The sequence below is a fragment of the Gadus chalcogrammus genome, chromosome 12, assembly GCF_026213295.1.
Source record: "Gadus chalcogrammus isolate NIFS_2021 chromosome 12, NIFS_Gcha_1.0, whole genome shotgun sequence".
Taxonomy (NCBI): domain Eukaryota; kingdom Metazoa; phylum Chordata; class Actinopteri; order Gadiformes; family Gadidae; genus Gadus; species Gadus chalcogrammus.
The window spans coordinates 7,745,061-7,754,456 of NC_079423.1; the positions used below are offsets into that span (position 1 = coordinate 7,745,061).

General features: G+C 44.5%; 15 non-coding genes across 15 annotated transcripts; all 15 read left to right on the forward strand.

The window, feature by feature from the left end:
• The first annotated feature begins 225 nt into the window (after window positions 1–225).
• LOC130400232 (5S ribosomal RNA) lies at window positions 226–344 on the forward strand. Its single transcript, XR_008902708.1, has one exon. It is a non-coding gene; the product is annotated as a 5S ribosomal RNA (ribosomal RNA).
• A 528-nt stretch (window positions 345–872) lies between these two features.
• Window positions 873–991, forward strand: LOC130396887 (5S ribosomal RNA). The gene has a single exon (XR_008899501.1). It is a non-coding gene; the product is annotated as a 5S ribosomal RNA (ribosomal RNA).
• A 529-nt stretch (window positions 992–1,520) lies between these two features.
• On the forward strand, window positions 1,521–1,639 carry LOC130396888 (5S ribosomal RNA). The gene has a single exon (XR_008899502.1). It is a non-coding gene; the product is annotated as a 5S ribosomal RNA (ribosomal RNA).
• A 527-nt stretch (window positions 1,640–2,166) lies between these two features.
• LOC130396889 (5S ribosomal RNA) lies at window positions 2,167–2,285 on the forward strand. The gene has a single exon (XR_008899503.1). It is a non-coding gene; the product is annotated as a 5S ribosomal RNA (ribosomal RNA).
• Window positions 2,286–2,814: 529 nt separating this feature from the next.
• LOC130396890 (5S ribosomal RNA) lies at window positions 2,815–2,933 on the forward strand. The gene has a single exon (XR_008899504.1). It is a non-coding gene; the product is annotated as a 5S ribosomal RNA (ribosomal RNA).
• A 530-nt stretch (window positions 2,934–3,463) lies between these two features.
• On the forward strand, window positions 3,464–3,583 carry LOC130401283 (5S ribosomal RNA). Its single transcript, XR_008903746.1, has one exon. It is a non-coding gene; the product is annotated as a 5S ribosomal RNA (ribosomal RNA).
• A 519-nt stretch (window positions 3,584–4,102) lies between these two features.
• On the forward strand, window positions 4,103–4,221 carry LOC130396891 (5S ribosomal RNA). Its single transcript, XR_008899505.1, has one exon. It is a non-coding gene; the product is annotated as a 5S ribosomal RNA (ribosomal RNA).
• Window positions 4,222–4,750: 529 nt separating this feature from the next.
• Window positions 4,751–4,869, forward strand: LOC130396893 (5S ribosomal RNA). The gene has a single exon (XR_008899507.1). It is a non-coding gene; the product is annotated as a 5S ribosomal RNA (ribosomal RNA).
• A 529-nt stretch (window positions 4,870–5,398) lies between these two features.
• LOC130396894 (5S ribosomal RNA) lies at window positions 5,399–5,517 on the forward strand. Its single transcript, XR_008899508.1, has one exon. It is a non-coding gene; the product is annotated as a 5S ribosomal RNA (ribosomal RNA).
• Window positions 5,518–6,046: 529 nt separating this feature from the next.
• Window positions 6,047–6,165, forward strand: LOC130396895 (5S ribosomal RNA). Its single transcript, XR_008899509.1, has one exon. It is a non-coding gene; the product is annotated as a 5S ribosomal RNA (ribosomal RNA).
• A 519-nt stretch (window positions 6,166–6,684) lies between these two features.
• On the forward strand, window positions 6,685–6,803 carry LOC130396896 (5S ribosomal RNA). The gene has a single exon (XR_008899510.1). It is a non-coding gene; the product is annotated as a 5S ribosomal RNA (ribosomal RNA).
• A 529-nt stretch (window positions 6,804–7,332) lies between these two features.
• On the forward strand, window positions 7,333–7,451 carry LOC130396897 (5S ribosomal RNA). The gene has a single exon (XR_008899511.1). It is a non-coding gene; the product is annotated as a 5S ribosomal RNA (ribosomal RNA).
• Window positions 7,452–7,980: 529 nt separating this feature from the next.
• On the forward strand, window positions 7,981–8,099 carry LOC130396898 (5S ribosomal RNA). The gene has a single exon (XR_008899512.1). It is a non-coding gene; the product is annotated as a 5S ribosomal RNA (ribosomal RNA).
• Window positions 8,100–8,628: 529 nt separating this feature from the next.
• Window positions 8,629–8,747, forward strand: LOC130396899 (5S ribosomal RNA). The gene has a single exon (XR_008899513.1). It is a non-coding gene; the product is annotated as a 5S ribosomal RNA (ribosomal RNA).
• Window positions 8,748–9,276: 529 nt separating this feature from the next.
• LOC130395735 (5S ribosomal RNA) lies at window positions 9,277–9,395 on the forward strand. Its single transcript, XR_008898756.1, has one exon. It is a non-coding gene; the product is annotated as a 5S ribosomal RNA (ribosomal RNA).
• The last annotated feature ends 1 nt before the right edge of the window (window position 9,396 follows it).

Sequence of the window (9,396 nt, forward strand, 5' to 3'; positions counted from 1 at the left end):
GGTTCAAACATTTAACATCACACGCACACGCAGTGTATTTCAGATAATTAATGAATTCAGATGTCACAATGATCGTTTACATGGATAAGGAGTCCTACTGAATCAATTACTGCCGTTTATATCTAACTAATGATTGTTTTTGTAAAAGTGTAACGTCGAGCCTCAGCAGCTTTCTCACTCCTTATGTGCTACTGTATAAAACCTGGTTTTGCGCCTGCACTAATTGCTTACGGCCATACCACCCTGAACTCGCCCGATCTCGTCTGATCTCGGAAGCTAAGCAGGGTCGGGCCTGGTTAGTACTTGGATGGGAGACCGCCTGGGAATCCCAGGTGCTGTAAGCATTTTCTATTTCAACTCGAGCTCATTGCCTCCGTGGCCTACCGTCACCTACCGTGACCTGGTGTTTACTGCCAACCGCTTTGGAGGATTTAAGCAACATACAAAACTGACAACGTCTCTCAAAACTATTTTTGTGAAACATGAGGACAGTATAGTGATACTGCCAGCAGGGAGCACCAGAGAGCTGAACCGACAGTTGTACATTTCTTAAACTTTCACCAACACAAACACGCACGCTCACTTCAGATCATGGGAGGACGTCAAAAAATCACCACCCATTCTCTGACACTTTAACCGTTAACCTTGGTTCAAACATTTAACATCACACGCACACGCAGTGTATTTCAGATAATTAATGAATTCAGATGTCACAATGATCGTTTACATGGATAAGGAGTCCTACTGAATCAATTACTGCCGTTTATATCTAACTAATGATTGTTTTTGTAAAAGTGTAACGTCGAGCCTCAGCAGCTTTCTCACTCCTTATGTGCTACTGTATAAAACCTGGTTTTGCGCCTGCACTAATTGCTTACGGCCATACCACCCTGAACACGCCCGATCTCGTCTGATCTCGGAAGCTAAGCAGGGTCGGGCCTGGTTAGTACTTGGATGGGAGACCGCCTGGGAATACCAGGTGCTGTAAGCTTTTTCTTTTTCAACTCGAGCTCATTGACTCCGTGGCCTACCGTGGCGTACCGTGACCTGATGTTTACTGCCAACCGCTTTGGAGGATTTAAGCAACATACAAAAACTGACAACGTCTCTCAAAACTATTTTTGTGAAACATGAGGACAGTATAGTGATACTGCCAGCAGGGAGCACCAGAGAGCTGAACCGACAGTTGTACATTTCTTAAACTTTCACCAACACAAACACGCACGCTCACTTCAGATCATGGGAGGACGTCAAAAAATCACCACCCATTCTCTGACACTTTAACCGTTAACCTTGGTTCAAACATTTAACATCACACGCACACGCAGTGTATTTCAGATAATTAATGAATTCAGATGTCACAATGATCGTTTACATGGATAAGGAGTCCTACTGAATCAATTACTGCCGTTTATATCTAACTAATGATTGTTTTTGTAAGAGTGTAACGTCGAGCCTCAGCAGCTTTCTCACTCCTTATGTGCTACTGTATAAAACCTGGTTTTGCGCCTGCACTAATTGCTTACGGCCATACCACCCTGAACACGCCCGATCTCGTCTGATCTCGGAAGCTAAGCAGGGTCGGGCCTGGTTAGTACTTGGATGGGAGACCGCCTGGGAATACCAGGTGCTGTAAGCTTTTTCTTTTTCAACTCGAGCTCATTGACTCCGTGGCCTACCGTGCTACCGTGACCTGATGTTTACTGCCAACCGCTTTGGAGGATTTAAGCAACATACAAAAACTGACAACGTCTCTCAAAACTATTTTTGTGAAACATGAGGACAGTATAGTGATACTGCCAGCAGGGAGCACCAGAGAGCTGAACCGACAGTTGTACATTTCTTAAACTTTCACCAACACAAACACGCACGCTCACTTCAGATCATGGGAGGACGTCAAAAAATCACCACCCATTCTCTGACACTTTAACCGTTAACCTTGGTTCAAACATTTAACATCACACGCACACGCAGTGTATTTCAGATAATTAATGAATTCAGATGTCACAATGATCGTTTACATGGATAAGGAGTCCTACTGAATCAATTACTGCCGTTTATATCTAACTAATGATTGTTTTTGTAAAAGTGTAACGTCGAGCCTCAGCAGCTTTCTCACTCCTTATGTGCTACTGTATAAAACCTGGTTTTGCGCCTGCACTAATTGCTTACGGCCATACCACCCTGAACACGCCCGATCTCGTCTGATCTCGGAAGCTAAGCAGGGTCGGGCCTGGTTAGTACTTGGATGGGAGACCGCCTGGGAATACCAGGTGCTGTAAGCTTTTTCTTTTTCAACTCGAGCTCATTGACTCCGTGGCCTACCGTGGCGTACCGTGACCTGATGTTTACTGCCAACCGCTTTGGAGGATTTAAGCAACATACAAAAACTGACAACGTCTCTCAAAACTATTTTTGTGAAACATGAGGACAGTATAGTGATACTGCCAGCAGGGAGCACCAGAGAGCTGAACCGACAGTTGTACATTTCTTAAACTTTCACCAACACAAACACGCACGCTCACTTCAGATCATGGGAGGACGTCAAAAAATCACCACCCATTCTCTGACACTTTAACCGTTAACCTTGGTTCAAACATTTAACATCACACGCACACGCAGTGTATTTCAGATAATTAATGAATTCAGATGTCACAATGATCGTTTACATGGATAAGGAGTCCTACTGAATCAATTACTGCCGTTTATATCTAACTAATGATTGTTTTTGTAAAAGTGTAACGTCGAGCCTCAGCAGCTTTCTCACTCCTTATGTGCTACTGTATAAAACCTGGTTTTGCGCCTGCACTAATTGCTTACGGCCATACCACCCTGAACACGCCCGATCTCGTCTGATCTCGGAAGCTAAGCAGGGTCGGGCCTGGTTAGTACTTGGATGGGAGACCGCCTGGGAATACCAGGTGCTGTAAGCTTTTTCTTTTTCAACTCGAGCTCATTGACTCCGTGGCCTACCGTGGCGTACCGTGACCTGATGTTTACTGCCAACCGCTTTGGAGGATTTAAGCAACATACAAAAACTGACAACGTCTCTCAAAACTATTTTTGTGAAACATGAGGACAGTATAGTGATACTGCCAGCAGGGAGCACCAGAGAGCTGAACCGACAGTTGTACATTTCTTAAACTTTCACCAACACAAACACGCACGCTCACTTCAGATCATGGGAGGACAGTCAAAAAATCACCACCCATTCTCTGACACTTTAACCGTTAACCTTGGTTCAAACATTTAACATCACACGCACACGCAGTGTATTTCAGATAATTAATGAATTCAGATGTCACAATGATCGTTTACATGGATAAGGAGTCCTACTGAATCAATTACTGCCGTTTATATCTAACTAATGATTGTTTTTGTAAGAGTGTAACGTCGAGCCTCAGCAGCTTTCTCACTCCTTATGTGCTACTGTATAAAACCTGGTTTTGCGCCTGCACTAATTGCTTACGGCCATACCACCCTGAACATGCCCGATCTCGTCTGATCTCGGAAAGCTAAGCAGGGTCGGGCCTGGTTAGTACTTGGATGGGAGACCGCCTGGGAATACCAGGTGCTGTAAGCTTTTTCTTTTTCAACTCGAGCTCATTGACTCCGTGGCGTACCGTGACCTGATGTTTACTGCCAACCGCTTTGGAGGATTTAAGCAACATACAAAAACTGACAACGTCTCTCAAAACTATTTTTGTGAAACATGAGGACAGTATAGTGATACTGCCAGCAGGGAGCACCAGAGAGCTGAACCGACAGTTGTACATTTCTTAAACTTTCACCAACACAAACACGCACGCTCACTTCAGATCATGGGAGGACGTCAAAAAATCACCACCCATTCTCTGACACTTTAACCGTTAACCTTGGTTCAAACATTTAACATCACACGCACACGCAGTGTATTTCAGATAATTAATGAATTCAGATGTCACAATGATCGTTTACATGGATAAGGAGTCCTACTGAATCAATTACTGCCGTTTATATCTAACTAATGATTGTTTTTGTAAAAGTGTAACGTCGAGCCTCAGCAGCTTTCTCACTCCTTATGTGCTACTGTATAAAACCTGGTTTTGCGCCTGCACTAATTGCTTACGGCCATACCACCCTGAACACGCCCGATCTCGTCTGATCTCGGAAGCTAAGCAGGGTCGGGCCTGGTTAGTACTTGGATGGGAGACCGCCTGGGAATACCAGGTGCTGTAAGCTTTTTCTTTTTCAACTCGAGCTCATTGACTCCGTGGCCTACCGTGGCGTACCGTGACCTGATGTTTACTGCCAACCGCTTTGGAGGATTTAAGCAACATACAAAAACTGACAACGTCTCTCAAAACTATTTTTGTGAAACATGAGGACAGTATAGTGATACTGCCAGCAGGGAGCACCAGAGAGCTGAACCGACAGTTGTACATTTCTTAAACTTTCACCAACACAAACACGCACGCTCACTTCAGATCATGGGAGGACGTCAAAAAATCACCACCCATTCTCTGACACTTTAACCGTTAACCTTGGTTCAAACATTTAACATCACACGCACACGCAGTGTATTTCAGATAATTAATGAATTCAGATGTCACAATGATCGTTTACATGGATAAGGAGTCCTACTGAATCAATTACTGCCGTTTATATCTAACTAATGATTGTTTTTGTAAGAGTGTAACGTCGAGCCTCAGCAGCTTTCTCACTCCTTATGTGCTACTGTATAAAACCTGGTTTTGCGCCTGCACTAATTGCTTACGGCCATACCACCCTGAACACGCCCGATCTCGTCTGATCTCGGAAGCTAAGCAGGGTCGGGCCTGGTTAGTACTTGGATGGGAGACCGCCTGGGAATACCAGGTGCTGTAAGCTTTTTCTTTTTCAACTCGAGCTCATTGCCTCCGTGGCCTACCGTGGCGTACCGTGACCTGATGTTTACTGCCAACCGCTTTGGAGGATTTAAGCAACATACAAAAACTGACAACGTCTCTCAAAACTATTTTTGTGAAACATGAGGACAGTATAGTGATACTGCCAGCAGGGAGCACCAGAGAGCTGAACCGACAGTTGTACATTTCTTAAACTTTCACCAACACAAACACGCACGCTCACTTCAGATCATGGGAGGACGTCAAAAAATCACCACCCATTCTCTGACACTTTAACCGTTAACCTTGGTTCAAACATTTAACATCACACGCACACGCAGTGTATTTCAGATAATTAATGAATTCAGATGTCACAATGATCGTTTACATGGATAAGGAGTCCTACTGAATCAATTACTGCCGTTTATATCTAACTAATGATTGTTTTTGTAAGAGTGTAACGTCGAGCCTCAGCAGCTTTCTCACTCCTTATGTGCTACTGTATAAAACCTGGTTTTGCGCCTGCACTAATTGCTTACGGCCATACCACCCTGAACACGCCCGATCTCGTCTGATCTCGGAAGCTAAGCAGGGTCGGGCCTGGTTAGTACTTGGATGGGAGACCGCCTGGGAATACCAGGTGCTGTAAGCTTTTTCTTTTTCAACTCGAGCTCATTGACTCCGTGGCCTACCGTGGCGTACCGTGACCTGATGTTTACTGCCAACCGCTTTGGAGGATTTAAGCAACATACAAAAACTGACAACGTCTCTCAAAACTATTTTTGTGAAACATGAGGACAGTATAGTGATACTGCCAGCAGGGAGCACCAGAGAGCTGAACCGACAGTTGTACATTTCTTAAACTTTCACCAACACAAACACGCACGCTCACTTCAGATCATGGGAGGACGTCAAAAAATCACCACCCATTCTCTGACACTTTAACCGTTAACCTTGGTTCAAACATTTAACATCACACGCACACGCAGTGTATTTCAGATAATTAATGAATTCAGATGTCACAATGATCGTTTACATGGATAAGGAGTCCTACTGAATCAATTACTGCCGTTTATATCTAACTAATGATTGTTTTTGTAAGAGTGTAACGTCGAGCCTCAGCAGCTTTCTCACTCCTTATGTGCTACTGTATAAAACCTGGTTTTGCGCCTGCACTAATTGCTTACGGCCATACCACCCTGAACACGCCCGATCTCGTCTGATCTCGGAAGCTAAGCAGGGTCGGGCCTGGTTAGTACTTGGATGGGAGACCGCCTGGGAATACCAGGTGCTGTAAGCTTTTTCTTTTTCAACTCGAGCTCATTGACTCCGTGGCGTACCGTGACCTGATGTTTACTGCCAACCGCTTTGGAGGATTTAAGCAACATACAAAAACTGACAACGTCTCTCAAAACTATTTTTGTGAAACATGAGGACAGTATAGTGATACTGCCAGCAGGGAGCACCAGAGAGCTGAACCGACAGTTGTACATTTCTTAAACTTTCACCAACACAAACACGCACGCTCACTTCAGATCATGGGAGGACGTCAAAAAATCACCACCCATTCTCTGACACTTTAACCGTTAACCTTGGTTCAAACATTTAACATCACACGCACACGCAGTGTATTTCAGATAATTAATGAATTCAGATGTCACAATGATCGTTTACATGGATAAGGAGTCCTACTGAATCAATTACTGCCGTTTATATCTAACTAATGATTGTTTTTGTAAAAGTGTAACGTCGAGCCTCAGCAGCTTTCTCACTCCTTATGTGCTACTGTATAAAACCTGGTTTTGCGCCTGCACTAATTGCTTACGGCCATACCACCCTGAACACGCCCGATCTCGTCTGATCTCGGAAGCTAAGCAGGGTCGGGCCTGGTTAGTACTTGGATGGGAGACCGCCTGGGAATACCAGGTGCTGTAAGCTTTTTCTTTTTCAACTCGAGCTCATTGCCTCCGTGGCCTACCGTGGCGTACCGTGACCTGATGTTTACTGCCAACCGCTTTGGAGGATTTAAGCAACATACAAAAACTGACAACGTCTCTCAAAACTATTTTTGTGAAACATGAGGACAGTATAGTGATACTGCCAGCAGGGAGCACCAGAGAGCTGAACCGACAGTTGTACATTTCTTAAACTTTCACCAACACAAACACGCACGCTCACTTCAGATCATGGGAGGACGTCAAAAAATCACCACCCATTCTCTGACACTTTAACCGTTAACCTTGGTTCAAACATTTAACATCACACGCACACGCAGTGTATTTCAGATAATTAATGAATTCAGATGTCACAATGATCGTTTACATGGATAAGGAGTCCTACTGAATCAATTACTGCCGTTTATATCTAACTAATGATTGTTTTTGTAAGAGTGTAACGTCGAGCCTCAGCAGCTTTCTCACTCCTTATGTGCTACTGTATAAAACCTGGTTTTGCGCCTGCACTAATTGCTTACGGCCATACCACCCTGAACACGCCCGATCTCGTCTGATCTCGGAAGCTAAGCAGGGTCGGGCCTGGTTAGTACTTGGATGGGAGACCGCCTGGGAATACCAGGTGCTGTAAGCTTTTTCTTTTTCAACTCGAGCTCATTGCCTCCGTGGCCTACCGTGGCGTACCGTGACCTGATGTTTACTGCCAACCGCTTTGGAGGATTTAAGCAACATACAAAAACTGACAACGTCTCTCAAAACTATTTTTGTGAAACATGAGGACAGTATAGTGATACTGCCAGCAGGGAGCACCAGAGAGCTGAACCGACAGTTGTACATTTCTTAAACTTTCACCAACACAAACACGCACGCTCACTTCAGATCATGGGAGGACGTCAAAAAATCACCACCCATTCTCTGACACTTTAACCGTTAACCTTGGTTCAAACATTTAACATCACACGCACACGCAGTGTATTTCAGATAATTAATGAATTCAGATGTCACAATGATCGTTTACATGGATAAGGAGTCCTACTGAATCAATTACTGCCGTTTATATCTAACTAATGATTGTTTTTGTAAAAGTGTAACGTCGAGCCTCAGCAGCTTTCTCACTCCTTATGTGCTACTGTATAAAACCTGGTTTTGCGCCTGCACTAATTGCTTACGGCCATACCACCCTGAACACGCCCGATCTCGTCTGATCTCGGAAGCTAAGCAGGGTCGGGCCTGGTTAGTACTTGGATGGGAGACCGCCTGGGAATACCAGGTGCTGTAAGCTTTTTCTTTTTCAACTCGAGCTCATTGACTCCGTGGCCTACCGTGGCGTACCGTGACCTGATGTTTACTGCCAACCGCTTTGGAGGATTTAAGCAACATACAAAAACTGACAACGTCTCTCAAAACTATTTTTGTGAAACATGAGGACAGTATAGTGATACTGCCAGCAGGGAGCACCAGAGAGCTGAACCGACAGTTGTACATTTCTTAAACTTTCACCAACACAAACACGCACGCTCACTTCAGATCATGGGAGGACGTCAAAAAATCACCACCCATTCTCTGACACTTTAACCGTTAACCTTGGTTCAAACATTTAACATCACACGCACACGCAGTGTATTTCAGATAATTAATGAATTCAGATGTCACAATGATCGTTTACATGGATAAGGAGTCCTACTGAATCAATTACTGCCGTTTATATCTAACTAATGATTGTTTTTGTAAAAGTGTAACGTCGAGCCTCAGCAGCTTTCTCACTCCTTATGTGCTACTGTATAAAACCTGGTTTTGCGCCTGCACTAATTGCTTACGGCCATACCACCCTGAACACGCCCGATCTCGTCTGATCTCGGAAGCTAAGCAGGGTCGGGCCTGGTTAGTACTTGGATGGGAGACCGCCTGGGAATACCAGGTGCTGTAAGCTTTTTCTTTTTCAACTCGAGCTCATTGCCTCCGTGGCCTACCGTGGCGTACCGTGACCTGATGTTTACTGCCAACCGCTTTGGAGGATTTAAGCAACATACAAAAACTGACAACGTCTCTCAAAACTATTTTTGTGAAACATGAGGACAGTATAGTGATACTGCCAGCAGGGAGCACCAGAGAGCTGAACCGACAGTTGTACATTTCTTAAACTTTCACCAACACAAACACGCACGCTCACTTCAGATCATGGGAGGACGTCAAAAAATCACCACCCATTCTCTGACACTTTAACCGTTAACCTTGGTTCAAACATTTAACATCACACGCACACGCAGTGTATTTCAGATAATTAATGAATTCAGATGTCACAATGATCGTTTACATGGATAAGGAGTCCTACTGAATCAATTACTGCCGTTTATATCTAACTAATGATTGTTTTTGTAAAAGTGTAACGTCGAGCCTCAGCAGCTTTCTCACTCCTTATGTGCTACTGTATAAAACCTGGTTTTGCGCCTGCACTAATTGCTTACGGCCATACCACCCTGAACACGCCCGATCTCGTCTGATCTCGGAAACTAAGCAGGGTCGTGCCTGGTTAGTACTTGGATGGGAGACAGCCTGGGAATACCAGGTGCTGTAAGCTT